Genomic DNA, 12,190 nt, shown 5'->3' on the forward strand with positions numbered 1-12,190 from the left:
TCCTCCCTCAGAAAGGGGTCTGGATTTGGGGGAGGTTCCCCCCAGGCTTCAGTTTCTCCTTCTGCAAGTGGAGTGGACCTGGGCCATATCAGAACTCTCCTTTCACATGAAATATTTCAAGAAATCTACATTGTAGTGGGGATGGGAAGAGCGTACTACTCAATGTGGTTTTATTCAATAACTTAAAATTCATCTCAGTCTGAAAGTCCATCCAGAGACTGCTAGAAGCTGAGTATGTACGTACATGCCTGAAATCTCCTCGCTCAGAAGGCTAGGCAATAGGCTCATGAGTTGAAGTCAATGAGAGAGAGAGAGAGAGAGAGAGAGAGAGAGAGAGAGAGAGAGAATGCTGGATTCTGGAGCCTTTAACTGCCCCCCCCATTTCCCTACATGTCATGTACCCTTGATGGGCAGATTGGTGGAGAAAGCATCCAGAGCTTTCCCAACGTTCCCTGTCACCTCAGCCAAGATGGAAGCTCACTCTGAGCACTACACAAAAAAGCGCTACCCAGACAACTCAAGGATGTGATGCCAGAGAGAACTTGCTCTTGTAACCAAGCCACTCCCTCCGTAAGCTATTAATCTGTAAATGGATTCATCCACTTACGAGGACAGAGCCCAAACTTCACACCCCAAAGCTGCAAATTTGGAGAGTAAGTGGCCAACACGTGAAACGTGCAGCAGGCATTCGTCCAGGAGCCCAGCCAGAGCACTGGTTAAGCTTCTACTTAGCACACAGCCGAGTTCTAGGCACTGAGAACACAGTGGTGAGCAAGCGACATGGGTGCTTTCATGAAAATTCTGATTCTAGAAACTCACTAGGTTGGACTAGCTCATCGCTGACCCCTGAATCAGGGTTCTTAGCAAGGCTGAGGCCAAGAGCCCTCATTTGTTTTATTTTAATCCTACCATAAAACCCATGGCCACCCTTCATGTCTTTAGGTTTAATTTTTAATGTGTATGTGTGTATGATATGTGTGGATTGTATGCATGTATGGTGTGTTTGTGTGTGTATGTGTGTGCACAGGCTCATGAATAGCACAGCATGTGTGTGGAGGGCAGAGGACAACCTCAAATGCCAGTCCTCACCCCCCACTTCATTTGAGGCAGGGTGTTCACCAGACTAGCTGTCCCATGAGCCCCCAGAAAAGGGATTCTCCTGGCTCCAACTCCCATCTTAACATAGGAACACTGGGATTATAAATGTACGCCATCCGAACCTATCTTTATATTGTCTCTGGGGTCCAAACTCGAGTCCTTGGGCTTGTAAGTGCTTTACCTACTAATCTTTCCCCAGCCCTGCCTTAGTTTTGAATTATGATTTGGCACATAGATTTGAAGACTTATGCAGATACCATTTTTCACTGACCCAGGTTGAGGTGGGAGACACCGGTAGCACATCTATCTACTGTAAACCATTCACACCTCAGGCTGATTGTGTTGTGGCTCTAGAAAGAACAGGTGAAACACGCTCAAAATTTTCTGGAGACAAAATGGGAAAGAAGTCCAAAGCTTTGTCCTGGAGCAGCCAGGGCCCTAGAAGAAATCCCAGCAACTGGGCTGGGAGGAGACAGGTCTACCCCTGCTTATGGGATATTCTGGAGACCAAAAGAAGACAAAACTGAGGGAAGAGAGACAGAAAGACGAAGGAAAATGAGAGCAGAAGGGAGGCACTTTGGGAAAGATTGCTGTTCTTCAGACTTAAAAATCCCAGGTTCTATGGGGATAGAGAGATGGGTCAGCGGTTAAGAGCACTGGCTGGTTCTGTTTTGATCCTGGGTTCAATTCCTAGCACCCACATTAGCATCTTAGGGCTGAAGATGCAGCTCAGTGGTTGAGCTCTTTATAAGCATATGTGAGTCTCTGTGTTCCACCCCCAGCACCCCCAAAACACAGTAAACCGTATCTTATATCACTACTATAAGTAATGAGTTTTTGTTTTGGTTTATTTTGGTTTTTTGAGACAAGATCTCACAATGTTGTCCAAGCTGACCTCAAATGCATGGACTCAAGTGATCCTCCTGCCTCAGCCTCCCACGTTGTTGGATCTGTAGGTGTGCATGACTATAATGAGTTTTATGGGCCACATCAATTTTCCTGATGCACATGGAAATGCATCGCGAATTGTTAGGATGTTATATTTTGGTTCTTTTGCGTCTGCATCACCCTGTAGCCATCAGCATAGTGCCCTGAGGGCCACTGGCAGAAAGAAGCTGGTAACCAGGTGCTGAACATACCCAATGCCCGACTTACTATATGGCACCTGACCTGACTTGTGTCTCCATTGCCTCATCTGCAAAAGAGAGAGTTGGCCTGATGACCTCAAAAGTCCTGCACACGGTAGGGTTCTGAGCTACCCTTCTCTAAAGGTTTCTATTGCAGGCGGCACATCCACAATGACAACCACTCATTTGCCCTCTCCTCTCCCTCCCTCCCAGGCTACCTCCCAGCACCCCAGTGCAGTCCCTTCCCTCCCACAAGGCAGCTCTACCTGGGAAAGAAATCTGAACAGCGTCAGCTTTAAACTAAAACTCTTTAATAAGAAAGGAAAAGAAAGGCTTCCAATTTCCTCAAACCTCAGCAGGACGTTCTCACCCCTTTAACTTTGGTGCAGTGAGACACACACACACACACACACACACACACACACACACGCACGCACACATGCACGCACGCACACACACACACACACAAAATCTCTGTATTGTTTCAAAAATGTGTACATGGCATTTAATATCCCAATAGTTTACAAGGGAGCCAGATGGGCAAATAGTTCTTTGGAGGAACCCCATGCCCAGCATCCTCCACTGTCTGTTTTTGGCTATAGATAACATTCTCAATTTTGGGGGGCAAGTCAGTATGTTTTCACATTCTCCCTAAAAGGCGGTTTGTTTGTGGAGAGAGAGCCTTAACTACTGTGTTCAGTTACCCCTCAGAAGATACACATGAACAAGCTAGGTCTGGCCACTGCCATACCTAAAGCATCATCACCACAGCCCTCATTCACAGAATGAGGAGAGAGAACTCCATGCCAGGAGAAGATATTACAGAAAGCAGCTTAGATGCTACTGTACTCTACAGGAAAAAAAAAAAAAAAAGAACCACACACATTTAAGCCCTATAGGTCTTTTATTGATCCTTTATCTTCTCTAAAGGTTACTATTGCACACAGCACTTGCCCTCCCCTCTCCCACCAGGTCTCCTCCCAGCACGGTGCAGTTCTACCTGGGAGAGAACTATGGCGGTATCCACGGATACACGCCTGATGGAGCTGTGGCAAGGAGCTGGCGTGCGTGGTCTATGGACATGTTTGGTTTTACTAAATTTCAGTCACTCTAGGAAGCATGTACTATTACAAACTCCATTTATAGATGAGCAAAAGGGGATTTAGAAAAGTTAAGAAGTTCCAAGGTCACACAGTACATAGTGATCTAATGCAGTTCGCAGTGAGGCATCACTCCCAAGTCCTTGCCCACACTAGAGCCTTCCAGTCATGGAGTAGCCATATTTCTAAAAACTCTTATATATAAATAACCATCACTTTGGAGAAATAAGCAGGAGAGAGAAAAAGGAAAATGAGTCTCAGAAAACCCTAAGATCTTACTCTAGAAGGCTGAGTCTGTAGCTTATGTACTTAGTATGTATGAGACCCTGGCTCTAATCCACAGTACCAAAGAAATGGAGAAGGGAAACCTCATTCCAGGCCACACTATTTAATTAGAAAAGCTGGGATTTTTAACCTAGACTAGCTTCGCCCCAGAGTCTCTGCTCTCATTGTGCTGCCTGAACATTTTTATCTGATTTCTCTAACACCTTCACAGCTTAGATGGGAAGAAGGTATGTTAAGTAGAGCTCAGATGCACATTAAATGAAATTCTACCAACCTGGCCTGGCTCATCAGCTTCTGGATGTCCCTTAAATATCCAAACTGTGACAGTATACACCTCTCCCCTGCTGTGTCATCAGTCCTTGAAACTGGCAACTTACCACCTGCCTACACCTGCCTACTTTGCTGTATGTCTACCATGATCTGATTGCTTGTGTGACCCCAAAATGTTTCATGTATTGAGATCATCAACCCCAAGACAATGGTATTAAGAAGTGAGGCCTTTGAAAGGTGGCTAGGTCATGAGGGATCCTGGATTGTTTGGTTTGAATCTGAAATGTCCCCCACAGACTCACGTTTGGAATGCCTATTCCCCAGCCTATGGTGTTATTCTGACAGTTTTGGAGCCTTTAGGAGGTAGGGCCTCACTGGTATGCCTTTGAAGGTTGTACCCACCCTTGGTTCTGGCCTACGGCCTCTGCTTCCTGGTACATGCCATGTGAACAAATAGAAGCTGTATGCTCCTGCCACCACAGGCCCAGTTGCTCCCACCTCCCTGTCTTCACCACATTGGACTATGACTCTCTGAATCCATGAGCCAAAACAAATCTTTCCTTCCTTCAGTCACATTGTAGGACCCGCCAAGGAAGGTGTTATGGTTTGAATGTGAAATCTCCCCCATAGGTTCATGTGTTTGAACAACTGGTTCCCCAAAGGTGGTGCTGTTTGGAGAGGTTGTGGGACCTTTGGGAGGTGGGGCCTTAGTGGACGTGGGCACTCAGAGACTGACCTGAGGTATTGCTTAGCCTTGCTTTCTGTCCCTGCTCTGCATCCTGTTCTGTTGGCATGTCAGAGAAGGTGTACCACATACTCCCTTCACCACAGAGATGCCTGCCACCATGCCTTCCCCACCATGATGGACACTATCCACCAAAGTCATGAGCCGAAATAGCATGCTTTTTCCTTAAGTTGTTTCTTAGAAGGTCCGTGAGACCAGACCAAAGCTTCCTTCGTCTTTTTAGTCTTATTAATCTATCTTTCTAACCCATCTCCTTACTCTTTAGCAATTGCTTTAGCCTTCCCACATCGAAGTCATTCTTTTGCATCATAAGGAAGATAATGTGACTCCCCTGGCCCAAATCATCCATGGCTACCCCTGTCAGTTCCATGCAGTGGTTCTGGGATCCACCATGACCTGTCCCCACTTTTCCAGTGACCCTCCTATCACTCTGCCCTGCGTCCCCTCCACGGCAACCACACTGATCATGCTATCCTGCAAGTCTGCCCAACACCTCCAGCCCCAGGCCTTGACACTAGCTTTCTCTACTCAGATCACCAGATAGCCCTGTGACTCATCCTTCCACTCCCTTTAAGCCTCTGCCCGTTGCCCCTTCATTAGGGAGGACACTAAGAAGCTCCAAAGGAAATAGCCTTACTCTAACCCCAATATTCCCTACTCTTTATAACCTAGTTGATTTTCCCCTCCACACTCATCTCTACCCAACTACCACATATTTATTTGATTATTATCTTTCCATCTGGCCCCACCATTGCACCCCCGGTGCCTACAACACTGCCTGGCTTGTCATTGGCGCTCAATAAATATTTGTCCAGTGAATAACTAGGTCGTAGAGACAGACAGGCTTTGGTTGGAATCCCTTTGCTTCTGGGTGCCAGGTATGAGTCCCACAGCCGGGAATATAACCTTGCTGGGCCATGGCTTTTCATGTAAAAATGGGAGAAGTAACGGTACTAACCTCAGGATTCTTATGAAGACTAAATGAATTACTGAGCTTAGGGACTAGCACCTGGCACATGAAAAGCACGCACCAAGGGCAGGCACTCTCACCACCCGTTGCTGTTGTTATTATAGTCACTGTCGTTATTATTTATGCACAGGCTGAGTCACACAGTCCCAGCCCAGGGCCCCACCTCTGCTTCCCTAGCCCTTCCTCTCCAGCCAGAGGTGGAGTGGGTGATTTGGGATGGTGGCCTTCTTCCCTGTGAGTCAGCTGTGAGCCCCAGCCGTGCCGGGGTCCTCTGGCTCAGGCTGCCTTGGCCAAAGGGGCCTTGGATTGAGTCATCAGAGCCACGAGGATGCCTTGGCAGTGAGAATTGGCTGGTAGCGTTTGCCCTCCCAAGTCCTTCCAGGAAGAGAGTGGGCACCTGCCCTGTGAGGCTTTCGGACATTGACCCTTGCCAGCTTACGTCTGTCCATCGGTGCAGCATGCAAAAAGAGCCAGATGAGGGCAAACAGGGAACAGAAGAAAGACAGGAAAGGGAAAAGTCGCTACTCACCTGCTTTAAGCAGTGCAGTGTGGGGGTGGCGAGCAGATCACAGGGTTCTCGATTCAAGCTGGATGACTTCAAACAAGCTCTTCACTTGCCTGGGCTTCATCTATGAAATGCCAAGGACAGCACTGCCCTGTCAGTTATGGAGGATTTGCTGAATACACATGCATATTAGTTTTCCTCACTGTGGCAAAATAGTTGACAGAAGCAACTTAGGGAAGGGGTTGTGTTTTAGCCCAGCGGAAGTAACAAACTGCGGAACAAGCTCTCCCTGCCAGGGACTGAGCTCCAGCCGCCATGCTTTCCCTGCCATGATGGGGTGTAATTAATCCTTTAAACTGGATCAAGCCGATCAGGAAGCAGAAATCGCTCAGACAGGAAGACAGACTCATGGCCTGCTTCCCACTGAGCCACTTCCGCTAGCTAGGCTCCACCTCCTAATGGTTCCAAAGCTTCCCCAAACAGCACCACGGGCTGGGGACCAAGTGTTCAAACACACGAGCCTGTGGGGAACAGTTCCCATCCACATGGCAACATAAGCTGTCTTCAACTTCTAAATCCTTATTGAAGCCTTCTCAGTTCTGCCCTACAAGGTCCCCCAGCCTCAGTAACATTTGTGAAAGGGGAGGAGGAATTCCCTTTTCTCACATCCCCATAATGCTCCCTCCCCTAGAAACAGGAGGAATCAGTTTATCCTTCCTTTCTTCACTTATGCAGTAGCTAGTCATTGATCACTGACTACATGCTATTCCAAGTCATGGGCAGACAAACCACGCTCTGGTGGGAAAAGCAGATAGTGTATAAATAACAATTATAAAGTCTACTCGGGACCAGGAAGGGGAAAATAGTGTGTTAAATGAGAAAGAAATATGGTGGAGCCATCAGAAAAAGCGTCCAAGGTTGTACCATTCTAATGAAGACAGGAATGGGAGCGAGCTAAAGAGGGAAGGACTTCCAGACAGAGAATAGCAGATGCAAAAGTCCAGAGACAGGAAAGAGCTTGGGTTGTTTGAGGAGTGGCCAGAAACCAGTGCTCAAGAGAGTCCCTGAAAGACAAGCTAGAAAGGGCCTGGGCCAACCCTGGGCTCCCCTGGAGAGCCCCCTCCTCTCCAGCGCTCCAGCCTTGCACAGCCTGTTTCTACTGCCTACAAACAATCGCCTCATAAAGTGTTTCCAGTTTTATAGTTGTTTTTAGAGACAAAGCTTGTCTGGATGCATGATGGCCAGAAGCCGATTGTTTTTGATGATTAAATGAGATAATACATGTACACTGCATAGGATGGTTCCAGGCAGGACAGTTCCTGGAATGTGATTAACACTCAATACAATAAAAAAAGAGGTGAGATATTTTCAAAGAGTGACTATGAAAAGATTAATAGCTGTAAAACCTGATACCAACATCTACAAATTATTATTTTGCCCTTTTTTTTCCCCTTTGGTGCTGGGGATGACCATCAGGACCTCACACATGACAAGCACCTACCCTGTCTGCCATTGAGTTATACCCCTAGACATTCTTTTTTCAAAATAAGGCATTATTAATTTATCAATACAACGTATTCGTGAAATTTTTTTCTTTTTTTAAGATTTTATTTTTATTTTTAAGTATGTGTGTATGTGTGTATAAGAGAGAAAGAGAGAAAGAGAGAGAGAGAGAGAGAGAGAGAGAGAGAGAACCTGTTTGAGGAGTGGCCGGAAAGAACCTGAGGTGATCAGAAGTGCTGGATCCCAGGAGCTGCAGTTACAGGCACACTCTACACTTTCAAGGAAAATGCAGCGATTCTTAGCACCAAATGGGCACGATACAAATTACTGGCCAGAACATCTAAATGAAATCCCATATTCCTTAGCATTATATCTTTGATTGGCAGGGATTTTGGTGGAGATTGTCCTTCTGAAAAAAAACTATCATGTGAAAATCAATGAGAAACAGGAAATGAGGGTGATGGTATCTAGTATTTTCGGAATTTTTCCCAACAAACTCCCACATGCTATTAGTAACTGTAAGCTCCTTGGAAATGAAATATTATATACATTGTGGTTTTCTTGAAACAGTCATCAAGTTGTTAGGATATAAATAATTGTTACGCTATGTAGCTCTAATTCCTTCATAAATGAAAGTGGTATTTCTTTTGGCCTAGGAATGCTTTAAAATTTTCTTAAATTGGCAACATGAACTGAGAAAGTTTGGGAATCCCTGCATTACAGGGTTTGTAACTTCTATGTGTCTCTTCTAATCTTTGGGTACAGAACTCAAGAACTGGTTCTGAATACAGCCTAACAGTAATGTTATTTTTCTGTGTGGCGTTATCGATGCATGTTCATCTGTGTGCAGGTACACATGTGTATGTGGGTAAACATGCATGTGGAAGCCAGAGATCAACCCTGGGAATTGGTCCTCAGAAGGTGTCCACCTTGTTTATTTGAGGCAGGGTCTTTCACTGGGACTTGGGACTTTCCAATTAAGCTAGGTGCTGGCCAACGAGCCCCAGGGATCCCAATCTTTGCCTGCTCAGCACTGGGATTACAAATAAGCATTTGCCACCATGCCTGGCTCTTTATGTAGGACCTAGGGATCAAACTCTGGTCCTCAGGCTTGTACAGCAGGCAATTTACCCACTGAGCCATCTCCCCAGTCCCCAGACCCAAATTTTATTCCTGTCTTGCAAGTGTAGTTAATGCAAGATTGGCTAAAACCTTTCTAGGAGGTAAACAGGAAGCTTGGCCCTTTTTATCCCAGCTAGCTAGTTTCTTAGTGAGATGATACAGTTTTGAAATGAGTTGGACGCCTGCCTTCCTGGTTCAAAAACAAAAAACAAGTCTCCATTTGTGTGCTGGAATTATAGTTTTATTATTTGAACTGGGAGGGGCCTAACTGAGCAGCTGGCTTGCCAGTTCTTCTCTGCCAGAAAGACCACAGAGAAACTGCCAGGAGCCTACGGTTATTATTATTGGTAGACATCCTTCAGCTTTTAGCTGGTTTGTCAATAACCTGGGTCAGTAGACTACCTCATGTATTTATCTTTATTGAAAAAAGAATCTATGTGTCTCAGGGAATCATAGCAGGAAAGAACATGCTCCAAGCCTGGTCTTACATGGAGACGTGATGGAGATGGATTGGGCCCGGGTGAACAGCTGGCCACACTTGCTGTAAATGTTTTGAGGGGACTGAAACAGTGCCATGAACTTCACATGTATTCCTGAATCATTCTTCTGGGAAGATTTTGGACCCCTTTCCCTGTGTTCATCTCAAAGGAGAGCTGGGTTGTCCTCTCCTCAAGCAGAAGGCCTTTGGTTTTCACAGATTTGAAGTCTTGTGAACCTCCGCACCAGCCTCAGGACTTACACTTTTCTCCCCCACAGCAGTCCCGTGACCGCTCCCTTCACTGGCTCTTTCCCACATATTCATTGATCCAAGCCCCATGCTGGGTGGTAGAGCATAAGAACAAGAATTAGTGGTAATATCCATAGAATGTTTGTGATAAATCAAGTACTCCTTTGTACCATTTCCATGTGCACCTCATGTAATGCTCAACCACACTTCAGTATTCAACAACAATCCAACAATAAGCTGTCCACATTTTGCTCATGAACAAAGTGAGGCCCAGAGAGGTTGAATAACTTTCCTAAGGTCATTTAGCAAGTCAGTCCTACAGCTTGTGATCTTAAACTTTCGATGATATCACCTCCCTTGCAAGACAGCAAAGGTTTCTGGTCTTACAGGCTTACATGTTAGTGGAGGAGAAAGACAGTGTATTCATCCGTTTTTTATTGTGATACAAGACATCTGAGACTGGGTAATTTGTAAAGAGAGTCCCAAGTCTAAATTTCAACCACAGGTCACATGAAGGCTGCATTAATCTTTCTGAGGACAGCGCCCCCAGTGACCCAATTACTCCCTCCTAGACTCCACCTCTTAAAGATCTCCTATCACCTCTTAATACCACCACATTGAGGACTAAGCTGCCAGCCATGAGCCTTTGGAGGAGAACACCCAAACTATATGAGCTTTGCATTTTGAGCCTGGATAAACTTCAAGGTGTAGACCACTCCTAGCAGCTTGGATGCTCCCCTGCAGATGGCTTAGGAGGGATCCTCAGCAGTCCACCAAGTCCCATCTCACAGCACAGAGCTTCCCACTGAAGCTTTTAGTAGTTGGGGAGAAGGTAATTACAAAGAGCAGTTGGGGCAGGAGGTAGGGGAGCACACCTGTTCCCTGCAGGGTCTCTGACTCTTAACAACCTGTCCCATGATGTCCACGTGCCCATTCTCAACATAGCCCGGCACACATTAGGAGGTAGCATCTTTGTCTTCTGTTCTCAGCTCCAACTGAGACAGGACACGGCCCACTTTACATCTCCTTACCATTGGCATATTCATAGACTATGTCCAGAAAAGTACAAAGAATTCTAATCAGCAGGCAGCCGCTTAGGGTTGAGAGGAAGACGGAGACTTTAATCTTTTTCTAGATTTTCTCTCATATCATGGACCCCGATGGACCATATATGGGTATTATTTTTTTCAACAAAAAGGTTCACAGTATGAGAAATGAATCAAACTCACAGCCATTGCAGTACACTGAGCTCCACAGAGATAGCGCCGGGGCAAGTGAGAGCGGCATGGGCACTGGGCGACTCTGTGCCTCGCTGAGGAAAACTACTGAACATGGAAGAAGCCAAGAGGCAAAATGTCATTGTATGCATTCTTTGTGCAAACTTGCCGGGAGGAGCACAGGATGAAGCACCTGACTTCCATCAACTTCTCAGAGTTTTCCAAGAAGTGGTCAGAGAGGTGAAAGACCGTGTCTGCTAAAGAAAAAGGGAAGTCTGAAGACATGGCAGAGGCTGACAAGGCTCGTGATGAGAGAGAAATGAAAACCTACATCCCTCCTAAAGGGGAAACAAAGAAGTTCAAAGATCCCGACGCACCCGAGAGGCCTCCTTCGGCTTTCTTCCCGTTCTGTTCGGAGTATCGCCCCCAAATCAAAGGAGAGCGTCCCGGCTTCTCTGTTGGTGATGTTGCAAAGAAACTGGGAGAGATGGGGGACGACCCTGCTGCAGAGGACAAGCAGCCTTTCGAGAAGAAGGCGGCCAAGCTGAAGGAGAAACGCGAAAACGATATTGCTGCCTGCAGAGCTAAAGGAAAACCTGATGCTGCAAAAAAGGGGGCTGTCAAGGCTGAAAAGAGCAAGAAAAAGAAGGAAGAGGAGGAGGATGAAGACGACGAAGAGGATGATGACGAATAAGTCTGTTCTAGCGCAGTTTTTTTTCTTGTCTGTAAAGCATTTAACCCCCCTGTACACAACTCACTCCTTTTAAAGAAAAAAATTGAAATGTAAGGCTGTGTAAGATTTTTTAAACTGTACAGTGTCTTTTTGTATAGTTAACACACTACCGAATGTGTCTTTAGACAGCCTTGTCCTGGTGGTATTTTCAATAGCCACTGACCTTGCCTGGTACAGGGTGGGGGTTGTAAAGTGGCACGGAAATTTAAAGCAGGCTCTTGATGCACAGCACAGATTATTTATACGTGGGGACGGTAGTTTTTTCCATCTTCAGTTGTCTCTGGTGCAGCTTATACGAAAATAATTGTTGCTCTGTTCCCTGAATACCACTCTGTAATTGCAAAAAAAAAAAAAAAAAAATGCAGCTCTTTTGTTGACATTCTGAATACCTCTAAGTAAGTACATTTTTTTTATTTAAAAAAAGAAAGAAAAGTCGATCAAAGTGATCATTGGATTGCATCTTCTCAATACTTTTAAGCTGCTTTTCTTGAATCACACTTTAAGGGAAAAGACATAAGGATATTAGACGCTGTGGGCTCAACTGTAGCACAATTATCTGATTCTCTGAGACCCTTGGAGACAATGGATCATCTTGACCCAAACTGCAACACTCATGTTGAGCTGGGAGATAGCTCAGGCAGTGAAGTGCTTGGTTTACAAACACAAGGGTCTGAGTTTAAGCCGTAGAACCCACACACTGTAAAAAAAAAAAGGGGGGGGGCAGTAGCAAATGCTTATAATCTCAGTACTGAGGAGACAGAGACAGGCAGATCTTTTGAGATCAGTGG

General features: G+C 45.8%; 1 protein-coding gene and 1 pseudogene across 1 annotated transcript in view; both read left to right on the forward strand.

The window, feature by feature from the left end:
- Window positions 1-12,190, forward strand: part of LOC103742112 (synapsin-3) — a 75,459-nt gene that overhangs the window by 24,036 nt on the left and 39,233 nt on the right. The window lies entirely within an intron of this gene.
- Window positions 3,239-11,745, forward strand: LOC103742149 (annotated as a pseudogene).

The sequence above is a fragment of the Nannospalax galili genome, unplaced genomic scaffold (assembly GCF_000622305.1).
Source record: "Nannospalax galili isolate Female #2095 unplaced genomic scaffold, S.galili_v1.0 scaffold39, whole genome shotgun sequence".
NCBI lineage: Eukaryota > Metazoa > Chordata > Mammalia > Rodentia > Spalacidae > Nannospalax > Nannospalax galili.